The sequence below is a fragment of the Drosophila elegans genome, unplaced genomic scaffold (genome assembly GCF_018152505.1).
Source record: "Drosophila elegans isolate 14027-0461.03 unplaced genomic scaffold, ASM1815250v1 contig_149, whole genome shotgun sequence".
Lineage (NCBI taxonomy): Eukaryota > Metazoa > Arthropoda > Insecta > Diptera > Drosophilidae > Drosophila > Drosophila elegans.
In genome coordinates, this window is record NW_024545513.1 from 9,795,320 (window position 1) to 9,811,116 (window position 15,797).

At 36.4% G+C, this 15,797-nt stretch overlaps 1 long non-coding RNA gene across 1 annotated transcript; it reads right to left on the minus strand.

The window, feature by feature from the left end:
- Nucleotides 1-13,728: 13,728 nt before the first annotated feature.
- LOC121467957 lies at nucleotides 13,729-14,798 on the minus strand. The gene is made up of 3 exons (XR_005977969.1): nucleotides 14,627-14,798; nucleotides 13,938-14,419; nucleotides 13,729-13,876 (listed from the first exon to the last, which is right to left on the minus strand). It is a non-coding gene; the product is annotated as an uncharacterized LOC121467957 (long non-coding RNA).
- Nucleotides 14,799-15,797: the final 999 nt, after the last annotated feature.

Genomic DNA, 15,797 nt, shown 5'->3' on the forward strand with positions numbered 1-15,797 from the left:
ATAAACATTAATGCCCAATTGATATAATAAAAGACTTTTAAGCGTGCACCCAGTGAACACAAAATCGAATAAATCAAAGTCTTGGGTATTTGAGAGGTGTAACCCCTTTCGAAAAGTATTCTCCTTGCCACATTTTGTTCAGGTGCAACCGCAACCTCAACCTCAACATGAACCTCAACCGCCGGACTTGGAAATCGGCCCGCGTGTGCTGCTCACGTAGCAACGCGGTCGCAACGCGAGATAGAGACAGATAGAGCCGGCCCGAAAGAGAGGGCAGATCGGGAGAGGTTGGTCCATAAGTCCAGGTCCAGGTCCCGCGCCGCCGGTCTCAGGTCCCAGGTTCCAAGTCCAGGCCTTCGGTCCAGCTCCAATCCATCCAGACGTACTCTCCGTGCTGCACTGATATAAAATAAACAAATATTCAAATTTATTTTTAATTTTAATTTGCAAATAATGTTAAATTAAAATAATGTTGTTGTTTAAAAAAAGTTCCTAGATGAAATATTAAGAAAGGGCGTAGAGCATCTGCCTATCCAAGTTCAATTCCCACTTAAAAATTTTTTTTCTGTTTTTCTGCATAATACTTTAAAATGAAATTCAAATGTCTGATAGCTTCCTTTTCAAATTTAACATATTTTATCTGCTCATCAATCTTCGTTTTTGAATTATTAAATTTATCAATTTGTTAGGTATGCCAATTTTTCTTTCTGTGTGCCAGGAGTCCGGGCACGTTGCAAGTTGCAGCTCCGTTTGCTTTGCCGCTGCTGTTCAATGGCCGTTGCCATTTTTTTCTTCCGCTAAATTTTAGTTCTTTTTTCAATACCCTTTAAATGGAATTTCCTCATTCCGCTGTGGAGTTTGCCAAGAAATTTATTTTAAGAATAATCATTTAAAATAAACCAGTGTGATCATAAAAAAACTAGTTTTTTTTTTTTAATCTAAGCTATATATGTAATATAAATTTAGAACATTACGGTAACACTTTATTTTCCAAGCTATATTTAAAGCCAAATATCTGTTTGGCTTATAACTTATGTATGGGTTAAACAAAATTAATTAATTAATTTGTAAATAAGAGAACTGCTTAAATGATCTAGTAGTGTATTTGCCGCTGGACTTTAGCAGAACGGAATTATCCTTCTGCTTTTATTTTTATGATTTTGTTTTACCTTCACTTCAATGAGGACATTCAGTGCACGTTGAGTTCAGTTCAGTTCGGTTCGCTTTTTAGCTTTTTTTCTTGTTTTTATTTTTTTCTTTTTTTTTTCTTGAAGTTGCTGCCGGGAACTGGCTGCTGCTGCTGCTGCTGCTGTTGCTGTTGTGATTATCATTATATCTGCAAGATTACCAATTATTTGTTGTTGTTTTGCCGGTTGCACTACGCTCAACTCCTCGCCGCTTCGTTTTCAAGTTATTTTTTATAATTCACGTTAATTTTTCTTTTAAAACGAAATTGCAATGGAGCAGCAGCAGCAATATCAGCATCAGGAGCAGGTCCCCAGAGCAACTGAGCAACTGAGCAACTCCTGGTCGTTGTCTCGATTATGTCAGTGAAGTGTTGCCTCCCCTTCGATGTTGTTGCAGTTGCAGTGCAGCGGGAAAAACACAAAAAGGCACAACAAAGCCAACTGAAATGGGGAAAACTTGAGAGGCGAACATGATCCATTCATTCATGCATTATGCTGATGGCCGGAGGAAGTCAAGCGCCATTTGCGCAAATCGATCGATTCACCTGGCTCATGGATAAAAATTAGCCCATGCGATCAATTCGATTGCCAAAAAAGGCGTTCGGTTTCTAAAAACTATATCCGTTTATTATTGAAAAATTCACTCTTAATTATATTGTACCCAATATTATTTATTCTTTATGAATGTCACCATTATTATGAATGAAAAGGTATTGCTTGCAACATGTAATTCATTAATGGATGAAAAATCAAGTTTTCAAAATATTTATAAATTTTTAAAATTTTTTAAATTTAAATACAAATACGATGTTCTAAATTTTATAATAAATCTTATAACAATTTCAAACTCATTAATTTAGCTTATTTAGCACTACTGTTTTATTTTCTATCTGGGTGTGTATTTTTTTTTAGTTACATATCCACTACGCTCACACTTCCATTTGTTTAACCAAATCAATCACCTCTGACCCGAGCTGTTGGACAAAAACCTCGTCAAACGTAAATGATTGCAATAATTTCGAGCGTGTTTACTTTTTCCTATAAAATATTTGCATTTCCTCATATCCGCTGGCCATGTCGATTATATACAATATTTATTATACCTACACAGGCGTGCACCTATCCATATTTGCAGGAGTTTTAATTTTTTTCGTTTTTGTTTTTTTGTTTAACTGCATCGTGTTGATGGGCAAAAGTATATTTTGTCATTACGGCCATAAAAAAGAGGGGCAAAAAAATGTGTACGCGAAAATATTTGAATTAACGACAACTGGCGACAATGGGCAACTCAATGTTGTTGTTGATGGTGACGACAACAACAACAATCAGCAGCAACTACAACAATTATAATAATAATAATAAAAAAAAAGAAGAGAAGAGAAGGGAGGGGAATGAAGCCCGAAAAAAGCATTGGCAAACAAAAACATATTTATGCATGTAACATGTTTTTGCCATGTTTTTTCAATGCAACTTTGTAGCTGTTTTTATATTTTCCATATCCTGGAATTTATCTGATAATTTGCCAGGCGGATAAACTCGAATTAGAAACGAGCATTCACATTACATAACAAATATATTGATATAGATTATAATTGGGTAAAACTTCAAATAAAAGGTATTTGAAAATCAAAGCTAAGTCGGTGGTCCATAAACATTTAAAGTAAGTAAAGAATATTCGGCTTAAATTGATTAATAAATTAAATTGGCAAATAAGGGATATACTTAATTCGAGTAAATCACACTCTTGCACTTTTTCCATTGCAATTATTTTTATTTCATTTTTTCCTGGTGCTCCGAACACTGCACATTTACAATAATAATAATAATAATAATAATTTTACGCTGCGCGTGGTTCAGTAAATATTTGGATTTTTAAGCATATGCATATATGAGCAACGCATTTATTCGAGCATTGCGGATGATATTTGCAGTGCATAATATTCGTGTTTACTCTGACCATTTCAGAGAGCTCGAATTAAAGAAAAGAAATGTTTATAACGAGGTGGCTTTACTTTGGTTTTTGTTGACATCGATTACATATGTCTGCGAAATTTCAATCATATCTTTAATAATTAAATGGGGAATAAATCCCCCTCTAGTTATTTTCCATCAAACAAGTGATTTATAAGAATCGCCTTCCCGCCGATTGCTCTTTATGCATTAACACTGCAAAAAAAATGAGGTTACATATGCCAGGTGATATCGGGGGATGCAAAATATGTAAATCAAATATGTAATTCACGCACACACATCGAGAAACCGATGCATTTGTATATAGAAAACATAATGTTCGTGTGCTTGGACGCTTGGGATTAAATTGTAATTACTTTATTACTTAATAACAAAACCATTCATGCTGCCAAAGTTATTAAGTGTTTTTTATTTTGTGTTTTTTTTTGTCTTTGTTGTACTTTGCTACTTCACTTTAATTTTAATATGATTTTTCATGTTTAAATAATACATAAAGCGAGAGTTGCACGATTTGTTTGTAACAACTTTTTCAATTGGTTTCGACTCAATTGGTTTTACCTTTTAGTATTCTTAAAGGGCTGAAATAAAGGAATTAAATTGTTAAATTTTTACATCCAAACAGTTTGAAAATGTTGCCAAGCTTTAAAGGTTAAAATGATGAAACCTTAAAAGATAATCAAATATGATTAGCCAAAATACATTTTATTTAAATCTTTAAGCCGAGATTCGACTACCAAATGAGTTCAAAAAGTGAACTTATTCTGACAATTACTGTCACATTCAATAAATTTAGCAAATAAATTTCTTAAATCTGCTCGCATGCTGATAGTTTTGAAATGCATTGTACAACAAACAACGGTTGTCAATTAGCTACAAGCGATAAACAGTGGGAAAACTATGCCGACATAATGGACACAATTAATCGATGGCCGATCGATCAGCGAAATGTTCATAAATTGCACGCCTAAACCAAATCCAAAGACAAATCCAAATCAGAAACTAAAAATGGAGGCCATTTAAAATGCAATAATTTACGAGATTTATGACTTTTGCATATTAATTGAATAGATTTCGATAGGCCAGCAGCGGTGGTGGGCGTTGACGGGGCTCCGAAAACCAGCCGACAACAATGGGGCGTGGCGCATCGAGATATGTATGCATATATGCATATATTGTGTATATATATATATATATATATAGTAGTTACGTATTTATGACATTCATCGGTGGACTGGGAGCCGCAATCAGTTAATGGAATCTAATAAACGTACGCGTATCTTTCGGATGCATCTAATCGCTGCGGCACGCGAGCGATGCCAAGATGCTTCGATGGGCAGGGGCGTGCGTTTTTTCAAGGGGGAGGGGGCGGTCGTTTTCAAGGAGGGGCTCGGGGATAATACCTGCTACTGCCCGGACCAAGGTTACTGCCACTGCCCTGTAATTAAATGCCAAAAGGCAGCGCAGTATACACAAAAGCCATGGCGTAAAAAAAAACAAGAAAACGGCAAAATTGAGTAACAAAACAGAAGCCAACTGCCAGTGGTTGGCCAAAAGGGGGCGTGGCACCGCCTTGATATATGTCAAACCATCCGAAAAAGGATAACAAAAAGTGCGCATATAAAACATGATTTATACAAAAGATGGCAACAATCCGCGGTGCATTCAAGTCATTAATCAAAAATATTAACGCAGAAACATCTTGCACGCTTGTAAAAAAATATCCACAACTTACATATTTATGGGAGATTAATTGTTAAATTAAAATAAGACGCATAATATTATTCCAATCGCTTAAACCATGAAGCAAGCAATAAAATGTTTTGCTCTTAAGTGCCTTAACTTATAATTATATAATATATTTTGAAGGAGTATTAATGGGATATTTTGTATTAACATTGCATTCGAAGTAAGTTGCATTTTGTTTATATTAATAAAAACTTAAGATAGTAGGTTTCTGGTCGGCATATATTTAAAACTGCATAAACGAGTATTTGACGGTATTTAGACACATTACACTTAACATTTTTTAATATTATTGAAACTAAACGTTTTTACTTCGCAAACAAGTTGATGTTGATGGAAGGATATTAGATGTTCAAATTTGTATTGCAGAATATACATGAGTTTCTCCAATTTTGAGCAATGCCGACGGCTCTTTGGAGTTTTTGAAATAAAGGGACCTCTGGAAATTAAAATATTTGAAGAGACGAAACATTAATTAGTTTTGTTGTCAGCAGGTTAATTAGGCTACCGAAACGGAAAAGGAGAAAGGAAATTCAATTTTTCTACGAAAAAATACAAATGAGATTTTTGTGGCTTAGGAATTTTTGTGTGTGTGATTTGGTGACTTGACTTGACTTTTGGTTTGAATTTGATGTTGATGAGTTTTTCCGCTTCATTTTCCCGGGCTCATATCTGTGGCATTTCCCATTTTCCGACGCTGCCCGTGCTGCTGGTGTCGTTTGAAGTGTCAGTTTAGTTTCGTGTCCGTGTCACTCAGTTCTGTTCAGTTCAGTTCAGTTTGGTTAGGTTTAGTTCACTTCGCTTCTATTTTTTGTTTCATTTCCCTGCCCTGTATTTTAACTTGAGGGACTTGCAGCAATTGGGAAACGGGGATGGCGAGGGGCTCAAACAAACAAATCAACAAGCAAACCAACAGAGGGACAGACAAACTATGGCCATGGCATAACCGCTGACACTCCAAGCGGGCCAACCAGCCAAACTAACTAACTGTCGCCTGCACAGCGACGAATTTGTAATAAATATTGAAAGGCCTCATATGAAATATTGGCCTAATGAAAAAATCTTTGTACTAAGTATTTCGGCTGTCATACCTTGTTTACTAATACTTAAATAAGCTATATTTTAAAATAATATAAAGAAGTAGAATCAAGAAATTTGCCAAGGGCATGGGCAAACATCGTCTTATATTTAAATGGAGTATTAGTTCTCTATATTTGCATGCTGGAAAAATGATTAAAATATAATAATAACATAATTTAAAAATGCTCTATTTAAAAGTAATTTAAAACAAGTAGTTTTATGAAGAAATCTAGCTTTGTTTTCAGTGGAATCCTTGTCGTTTCACCGCCCTGCCGCCCACGTCCACGCCCCCTGGGCTTTGACTATCGGGGAACCCCCTGCCCTTTGCTCCTGTCTGTCTGACATTTGTTTGCCCTGGCTGTCCATCTTTTTGTCACGAGTTTTTGGCTGACACGCCCACAATGTCGCGAAATTGGTTTCGGCAGTGCGGATTGCGCACCCCGTACAGTGGGGCCAAAAAGTATTGTTCCTATGGGCGTTCTATGCATAACGCTATTTTGACCTAGTCGTAGAACTAATGTATTACCTTATTAAATAAAAAAAACATATATTGCTAAAGTGTAATTATTTTTAGACTATTTATATAAGTTAAGCTTTTCGCCTTTTGTATTTAGATATATATATATATCTATATACAAGTTATATATATATACCCTGTGTATAAAACCAAATAAAATAAAAGAAATCAATGCAAGGCCTATGTCTTTTATTAAAACTTCGAAAGCAAAATGTAGACATTTTATTCCCTTTACTCCACTGTCGTTTTTTGGTTGCCCTGTTAATTAGCCTTGGCAACGTGAAGCCAACGAAAAAGAATATAAAAAATAAAACCAGAAGAGACAAAAAAAAATCTATTCCCATTTAGGAACTTTTTTTTTTGCGACCGCTCGTTTTTCGCATTTGTTTTGTAAACTTTAAGATGCAAGAGGCGATAAAAGGCTGAAGGAGGCAATATCATTCTCATCATCGTCATCATCATGCAGCAACAATTTACAAGCGTGACAACAGCAACAACAGCAACAACAGCAACAGCAATAACAACAACAGCAACAACAACAGCAGGGGCGGGGAAGGATAAAGTGGTTAGGGGTCAGGTCACCCCGGCTTATCGAGGACGAGACCATCTCAATGACTTACTTAATCACATAGGGCAAATCTGGTTACAGGATATCCGCCCAACGCAAGGGACCACACGAAAACAGGCAAATCGAGAGGTAAGTGAAGGCGAAGGGCCAGTACACTCGTCGAAAATATAATAAAAACTTGTCCACAAGTCGAATTAATCTTATTTCCAAGTACACAGCAAATTATAAAAAAAAACTTGCAAAAAAATGTTTAGCATATGTTGTAACTTCAATTAATTTAACTTTCTTCATTTGAAATTGTTTAGAAATAGACTATCCAAATTAATTTCAATTGACAGCTGCAAAATTGAGCATTGCCCATTGCCCAAAACAGGTAAACAGTTTAAGCTTAATTAATAATATAAGAAGTTATTGAAATATGAAACATAATAATAAATAAAATAATAATAAAAAAAAAATAATAATAACAATATAAAAATCAAATGTAGTTATTTTTATGTAACTATGTAATTAACAAAATGTAGCAAACATGTAGCTTGTATTCAAGACATTATGTTCAATAATTTTTTATAATACATAATAAATTGCAATAAAATGTTCGATTATTTGTGTGGTAACTTCATATATTCCATTAGGACCTCCAATATGTTATTTTTTTTGAGTGCAGGATGGGAGTGGGCAGGGGCGTGGGGCGGTACACAAATTGAAGCTCATCTACTTAACGCGCTTGCTCGCGGCTGGCAACATCGTCGAGCTGTCGTCGTAGTTGTCGCTCGCGTTGTCGTTGCCGTTGTCGCTGGTGTTGTGTTTGTTGTTGTCCTCGTCGTTGTCGTTGTCGTTGTCCTGCCGCTTATATCCTTATATCCTGCGGCACAACAGTCACCGCCCTCACACCTCGCCGCAAAATATCCCTCGTTGTGCGGGTCTGGGGATAATCTTTGGCATAATTATTACAATGTCACCATGTTTCGCCTGTCGTCGTTGTCGTTGTCGTTGTCGTTGTCGCTGTCCTGCCTGCCGCTCGGTGGCAATTTTTCTGCTCGTCGCCATCGTCGTCATTTATTGCTTGCGGTGTTTGGCACGTTCCCTTGTGGTTTTCAGCGTGAAATAAGATTTTCCAACAAACACACGGACACACAGCCATACAGCCGGGAAAAGCTCCTCTAGTCCTTTATTATGATTACTTGTGCTCGTGTGCGTGGCCATCGCCATCGCCATCGCCATTTCGGTTGCCATGGTCAGCAGCCATCTAAACGCAACCCGAAAACCCCAATCCCATTTCTTAGTCCGGATCCCAATTGCGATCCCAACCCCGCAGGACAACCAACATCCAACAACCAGCAACCAGCACCCAGCAATGAGCAACCGACATCGACATACCACCCACAATGGGCGGTGACCTGTGACATCGCCAGGAGACGGAAACAGACACACGGACAAGCTCGCACAGACACCGCAACAGGAGCCGAAGGAGCAGCATAGGCACACTGCGAAAAAAGTTGTAACTAAATTACTTTGGAGATCTACCAGAAGTAGGAGATGTCTATGTCAAAAATAACCATATATACTGCGCTTGTGAAGCCATTTTTAAAGCACATAAATAAATTATTCTAATGAGAAGAGAATTTGTATAGGATATCAATACTTGTAATTAAATCATAGTGAATATGATATAAAATTTATTTACAATAAAACAACTATGTCATTTTCAATAAACTATACTATAAACTATTAAAATGCGAAAACAGTCATTTAAAATAGGAATACTTTTCAATTGCAATTGTAAGAAGACTTTGGCTGAAATATAATTAATTTTAATAGATTTGCATAATTAAACAGGTACAAATTATAGATATTTTTTGAAATAGTTCTATTTTAAGGGCGTATTTTTTTGCAGTGAGAAAGGGAGACGGTGAAAAGGATCCCAGTGGGTAGCGGAGTGTCCTTCGCACTCCCTCTCTCTGTCGCTCCTCCAGATGGCTGACACTTGCGTGCGTCAGACGTCGACACTTGACACTTGACACACACGACCCCGCCCCTCAACGCCCACCCCCTCCACACCCCTGCCCCCGTGGCATCCCCCGCAGGTCAAAGTGTCCTGCTCCTTTTGCCCCGTCCTTGTCCAACTTGCTGGCAGCCTCAAGTGCGTTGATGCGTGCTCGCTTCGTCCTGTTCACATTGTATTTGTTGCCAGAGTCTTGGGGAATACACCGCCGATTCCAAGGACCCCGCCCCCTTTTTTGACGCCCCTGGCTGCGGGATAAGCTCCAACCCGCCATATGGAATATTCCAAATGTGATTAACTTTTCAGATTCCCGAGATTTCTGCACTGATTTCACCAGAGATTTGAATTCGACTCCGGTTTAATGTTTTAAATAGGTCTAACTAACACAATATTTAAGTCAATTTGGTAAATATAAAAAAAAAATTAAACAGTAAATAATATTGCTTAAAAAACCATCTCGGCAAAACAATTTGGCTGCATTTAATTTAAGAGCAGTAAATAAAAACAATCTTTAACACTAATTGTATGCTCTAAATCAGTTGGTTTGTTAGAAAAAACAATTTAAAATTTTATTAGTAGCAAGTATTTACATTAGAATAGAGCAATAATATTTTTAAAAATCATCGCAGCAAAGCATATTATTGGCATATAATTATTAAGTTATTATCAAACAATTTGTAGAACAGTAAATAAAATGAATAACAAGAAATCTATGTGCACAAAATCCTTAGGTTTGTTTGACCCAAGAAGCGATCCAAGCAATACTATTTACGAAACCTTCGCAGCAAGTCAATTAATTTAATGAAGTGTTAAATAAGCGATAAAAACATAAACAGTCGTTTCCCTCCGCCCTCATAGATGGCCGGCCATAAAAGTGACCTTTGAAAGGGTTTCCCTCGACCTGACCGAAAATGAATTCGTATTCATTGAGCCGCAAAACCAAAGGTGGGAAAATGTCGAACCGGGGAATTATGAAACCCCCCGGAAAGTGGGCGAAAACAAAGGGCCCACTAAGCACCGGCCAAAGCCGCAGATGAAGTGCCGTGGCCGAGTCCCTACATATACACATATATGCATCTGAATATGTCCCTCGATCCGTATCTGAATCGGGGACAAAGGGGCGAGGAGTGCGACCGCTGTATGCCGAGTGGATTTACCGGCAAAGCCGACGGCTTAGTGTGAGGTCCATCTGTTCAGGCTGCACTTTGAGTCCGCATCTGAGTCGGAATCAGAATCGGAATAGGAGTATGTATCGGTTTCTGTTTCTGTTTCTGTTTCTGTTTCTGCGGCTTTACCTGTTCCCCGGGCCACACATACGGCCAAGATAATAGTCCTAAAAAAATTGTATATTACACGTAAAATTTTTGACAAATATTTCGTAAAGCTTTCCCAAAAAAAAAAACAAGTAATTAAAATATCATAAGACCATGAACTTTCTTATGACAAGTAATATTTTCCACATCATATAATAATGAAAATAAACCAGAGATTCAATTAAATACAACTATATTTAAAATTTGAAATATAACTAAGGATAGACATTTTAATATTATTTATTAAGGTCAATATAAGGTTTTTAATGAAAATGAAAACGTCTTTTAAAGGAATATAAAAATTAGAAAAATTAACTAATATTCCGGAGTCGCAAAATTACTGATGATACGTAAGGGGTATTTAAGCCATAGTTGTTAATAACTTAAAATGAAGTATGTAATGCTCTTATTATTACCGTTGCTGTATGACTGCAGCTGTGAAGTGTCAACGACAGCCCACGAATTTGCATGTTCCTTTTCCGATTTTGGTTCTGATTCAGATACAGATACAGATACAGATACATTTTCAAATTCAGATTCCGGGTGCGCGTGCTGCTGCTCATCATTGCATCCCATCTCATCATCATTTGTCAGGTTGTCCCAAGTGTAAAGTGTCGCGTTCCAGTGGCAAGTGCGGGTTGTCAGTTTGTCAGTCCGTCAGTTTGTCCCTCTTTCCGTGCGATGGCTATCTTAAATCACAACTCCATTATACAGGTATACACCAGATATTCTATATGTGCAAAGGTGCCCTTTAAGCCGGGCCTCACCTCAAACTCACCTCGTCTACCTGATTCCCCCTTTAGATTTTCGTTATTTTTATTCTTTTCCCGTTTTTGTTGCTCAATTTCGCTGACTTATTGTTGGCAATTTGTTTGACCAGAGTGCAAACACCCACAGGAATGCGTGACCGGAAGAAAAATGGGAATTTCTGAAGTATTTTGTAAAATATATCCCAAAAATTAGACAAATATAATAATTAAAGCGAATGTCAAACACAATCACAATGGCACTTTTAATTAGCAAAAAGGTATAACATTTAAGGAGATCTTAAGTAAATTTTCATTTAGCTTTTTTTTTAATAAAATTTGTGCAGGTTTTATATTTTAAAGGAAAATTCGATCACTTAAATAATCTCAAATAATTATGAAATTGAGTTAACTGTAAGGACGATATTGTAATTTTTATAACTGACATTAGATCTTGATTCTTATAATCGCTGTTAATTGATTGAAACAATTGTCGATCGGTCAACACTTATGATTGTAATGCCTTTGACAGTTTATTTTATTAAAAATTGAGCCCGCAAGTTCGCGGACAATGCAATATAATTGCAGTTAAATTTATATTCTTAGCAATTTTATTGTTTGTCTACGACTAGCGGTTTGAGTCTATGTGTTTTTGTGTTTTTTCCTGGCATTTAATTGAAAATTGCATTTTGATAATTTCCTGTATGCGAACAGACAAAAGCCTGAAAGCGAAACCAAAACTGCAGTTGACAGTTTAGTGAGCGTAAAAATTTCACAATCAGCCAGGTCCCCAAAAGCCCCAACCAAAACTAACAGAGAGGCAGTCAAAAATAAATAAACAAATAATATTAAATATGTACATCAAATGCATTTCATGACAGCAATGAAAAAGTGTTCAAAAATGTCTAAAAACTACTTCTGACTTGTTTATGCCCTAAAGCGGACGGGTTTAATATTAAAGATTTACAAACTATAAATTACAAAATGAGATCAAATAATTTCTAGAAATTTCTGATAGTGTATCCTTAATAATTATAATAAGATGATAAATTTGAAAATATTTTAATGATAACTAAAACAAAGCTTTAGACATTAAATTATAGAATTTTATTTTTGTAATATCAATATGAATACATAGATAGTTGTTAGTTATTTATTCAAACACAAAAATCACTTAACTTTAATTTTAAGCGCTTGATGTAGCAGCAAACCTAAGACACCTTAAAATTGTACATCATTTAGTGTAGATTATCTAAGTACGAGTTTTGAAATAGCCAATGTACCCGATACCTGATCGAAAAACACGAATCAGAAGCCTGACCTCCTCGGGTGACAGAGGAAATATGTTTAACAAGGCTGCAGTCAATGCTTCTGTTTTGTCAGTTTGTCAGTTTGACGGCCTGCCAGTTTTCCATTTTCCGATTTTTTCTTCCGTTTTTTAATTTTTTTCCACTACAACAGCCGCCAAATAGTCGCCACATCATAGGCAGCACAACCCAGTGAACATTTCCCACAATATGTTCCAGATGTCGCCTGAAAATGGACGCCCGGGAAAAAGCTCTCTGTGTTTTCCGGAAAATATCTATTCCGTGTATGTATGGGTCTCGCACGATATTGATGACGGAAATCTACATACGTATGCATATTTGTATGTGCAGATTTTGTTTGGATTTTTTTATTGTGCACAAAATTATAAATAAAATATTTGCATTTTTATTGAAAATTAAAATAATTTCTGCGTGCACCGCATTTGAAACAGAAACACAGAGCGACAGGCAAATGTGAAAATTTGCTTTAACAAAAAAAAAAAATGAAATTAAATGCATAACATATATACAGATGTGTTTCGTAAAATTACAGGAAATGGAAAACGAACGGAAGGCTAAAGGAACTCCAATAAATGATTAACAAAAAAGGCTATCAAATAAAATGCCATGATTAGATGGCGTTTAATAAAAACGACTTATTTAAATTTAAGCAATTATTTTGGCTAATAATTTCATCCAGTCCATGTTATGCCATAGATAAAATATCAATTCAATAAATTTTTAGGATACAAACAATGTTTTTAACAATATAATAGTCGTTTATTTGCTTTAGGACAAGTAAATGAAATTGAAGGCACCTCTCCGATTTGGATATATCATCACATCCTCATGAGGTTTTCAGGGCACACAGCAGGAACTCGAGATCCAGAATAAAGGCGTGAAACTGGACTTGAGAATCGTACTTTTCTGATTAATTTTGAATGAATGCAAATACATTGAAGGCAGGGCTATATCGCAACTGACATATGCATAAAGGGCATATATATATAAACCTATCCGATCCCGATTCCGATTCCGATTCCGAGTTTCTTCCTCACGCCTGTCGCTTTTGATAAATTTGACGCTTTTTGTTTGCCGCGACTGAGAAATAACTTGTTGTGATAATTTCGCCAGCGAATTTGTTGGGCAAATATCAAAATAAAATTAATTTCCCCGGCCGCGATCCTTTGTCCGCATGGAGGACCAGAATCCGAGGTCCGATTGTGATCCCTTTTATGAATGAAATCGGGCTCGTTCGCATTCGCATTCGCGTTCGCGTTTTCATTTTTTTTTTTTTTTTGGTCATCATCACCATCTTCGTATGGGCCGCCGTTGCACCGGAAATTGAAATTTTAAAAGTTTTGACGTTTGCCGGTTCTCCGTCGTCCGTTTATTTATGCAAACAAAAATACCTTTAAATGCAGCCACGAGCCACGAACCTAAAACGAAATTAACAAAATATTAATTGGCTGACTGGTTGACTTGGCGGACTTGGCTGACTTGCTTGCTGGCCATGTCTGATGTGATTCGGTGCCATCCAGGTCCAGATCCATTCCATCTGTGGCATTTCTCATTTCGGGCCGCAATTCGTTTTCCGTTTCCGCCCGACGCTCATCATTTGCATAGAGCGATTTGTTTGGCTGCCCATCAAAGTTAACAAATGTGTAAACGCTTTTGGTCCATCCAATAAATCAGACGTAATCAACAATGCAATTCGACCCCGTTTTTGCCGCTCTATTGGGCTTAAGATCATCATCGTTAAATGAGCAGTCAGCTCCTTATTTAAACGAGCATGGTTTTAATTTAACATAATTGTTTTCTTTTTTATTTATTAAGGAAACAAACGTATCACATGGCGAACATGTTAGGTCATCTTACTGCCAGATGTTGGAAAAATAGTAATAAGACTTACGTGAAAGTAAGTAAAAAAAAAACCGAACAAAAAGTTAAATAAATTCAAGTTCTCCAAGCCATCGAATTAGCTAAAACAAAAATTTAAAGCATTACTAAAAATTAAAGAAAAATATATAGAATTGAAACTACACAACTTTTAAGGTAAGCAACTTTACAATCAAGTTTAAGTTGACAAAATTATAGCTTCTAGAAATGCAGTTTAAGATCGTTATTTTTGCAAAACAAAGAAAACTTAATAATTGCATAACAAAGTTGCATTACAATGGTGTGCTTACCCAATTTGAACGTTGTATCTATATCATTAATACCTTGATTATATTCAAAACGTTTATGGTAATTAAGGATTTAAGGCAATCAGATGACATTCGCCGCCGAGCTGCAGAAGTAAATTCATCAGAAATCGTAACTTATTCCGTGTCTTTTTGGTTTAAGCCACCCACACGCCTAATAGACCAAGAAACGAAGAAAAAGCACGGGAGAGTGGAGAAAACGCTCCCACTCGATGGCTGCCAACCAAATGTGACGCCTACGAATGGCGAAGCGCACTGTACGGTGGAGTCTCTTAATGCCAACCACTACCAATAAAAGTATATACATCATGTTATCTAACTTTGAGCTGGAATTTCTTCAAATGTTTGTGTTAACTCTACAATAAAGATATGTATAAGTTTTAATACGATGACGACCTGATAGCTAACTGTTACAAATGTATTTTTTTTTCTGCGTTCGCCTTAGACTAGTGCCCACTGTAGTCGCACACAAAAGCGGTCCATTCATGGCAGCCCCACCGTTGCCAGCGTTCTGAGACGATCCATTCATCGCTGCAACTCATTTGGGACGCGAAACCGAAGCCAAAACCCAATGTACCATGATCACGAGAGATCGAAATCGGCGGAACGAAAATCGTTATGGGAGCAGTTGAGCCGGGCCAAAAACTGAGTCACTGCCGATGCCCGCCGATCGATAGGATCGGACTCCAGGGAAGGTCTAATCCAATAGCATCCACAACGAAAATACTCTTTCGAGAAAATCAAGAGTTTCTTATATAAAAACTTGCTGCAGTTATTCAAAGCTTACAAATAGAAATGACTTTTTTTTTAAACAATGTGTAGTATGGGTGTGACTGATTTTCATATTGGACTTTTATTTTAAAAGTCTTTGATAATAAATGCAAGCCTTTTTTATAATTTCAAATAAAAGTCCAAATATAACAGCTCAGAAGTGCTTTTAGCATAAAAGTGATAAATTAAATTAGGTTAAATTATAAATAAAATAGCCACTAATTTCGATATCATTTTTTATATCAATAACTTTTAAGATTACTTTTTGCTTTGTGTGAGCAGAATTTATGGAAATCGATGTACCCTCGAAGGTTTTAACTTCACCTCCACTTCAAGGAGTTAATGTGGCTATATCTTTGATATGGTCCTTAGTTTTGGGCCAATT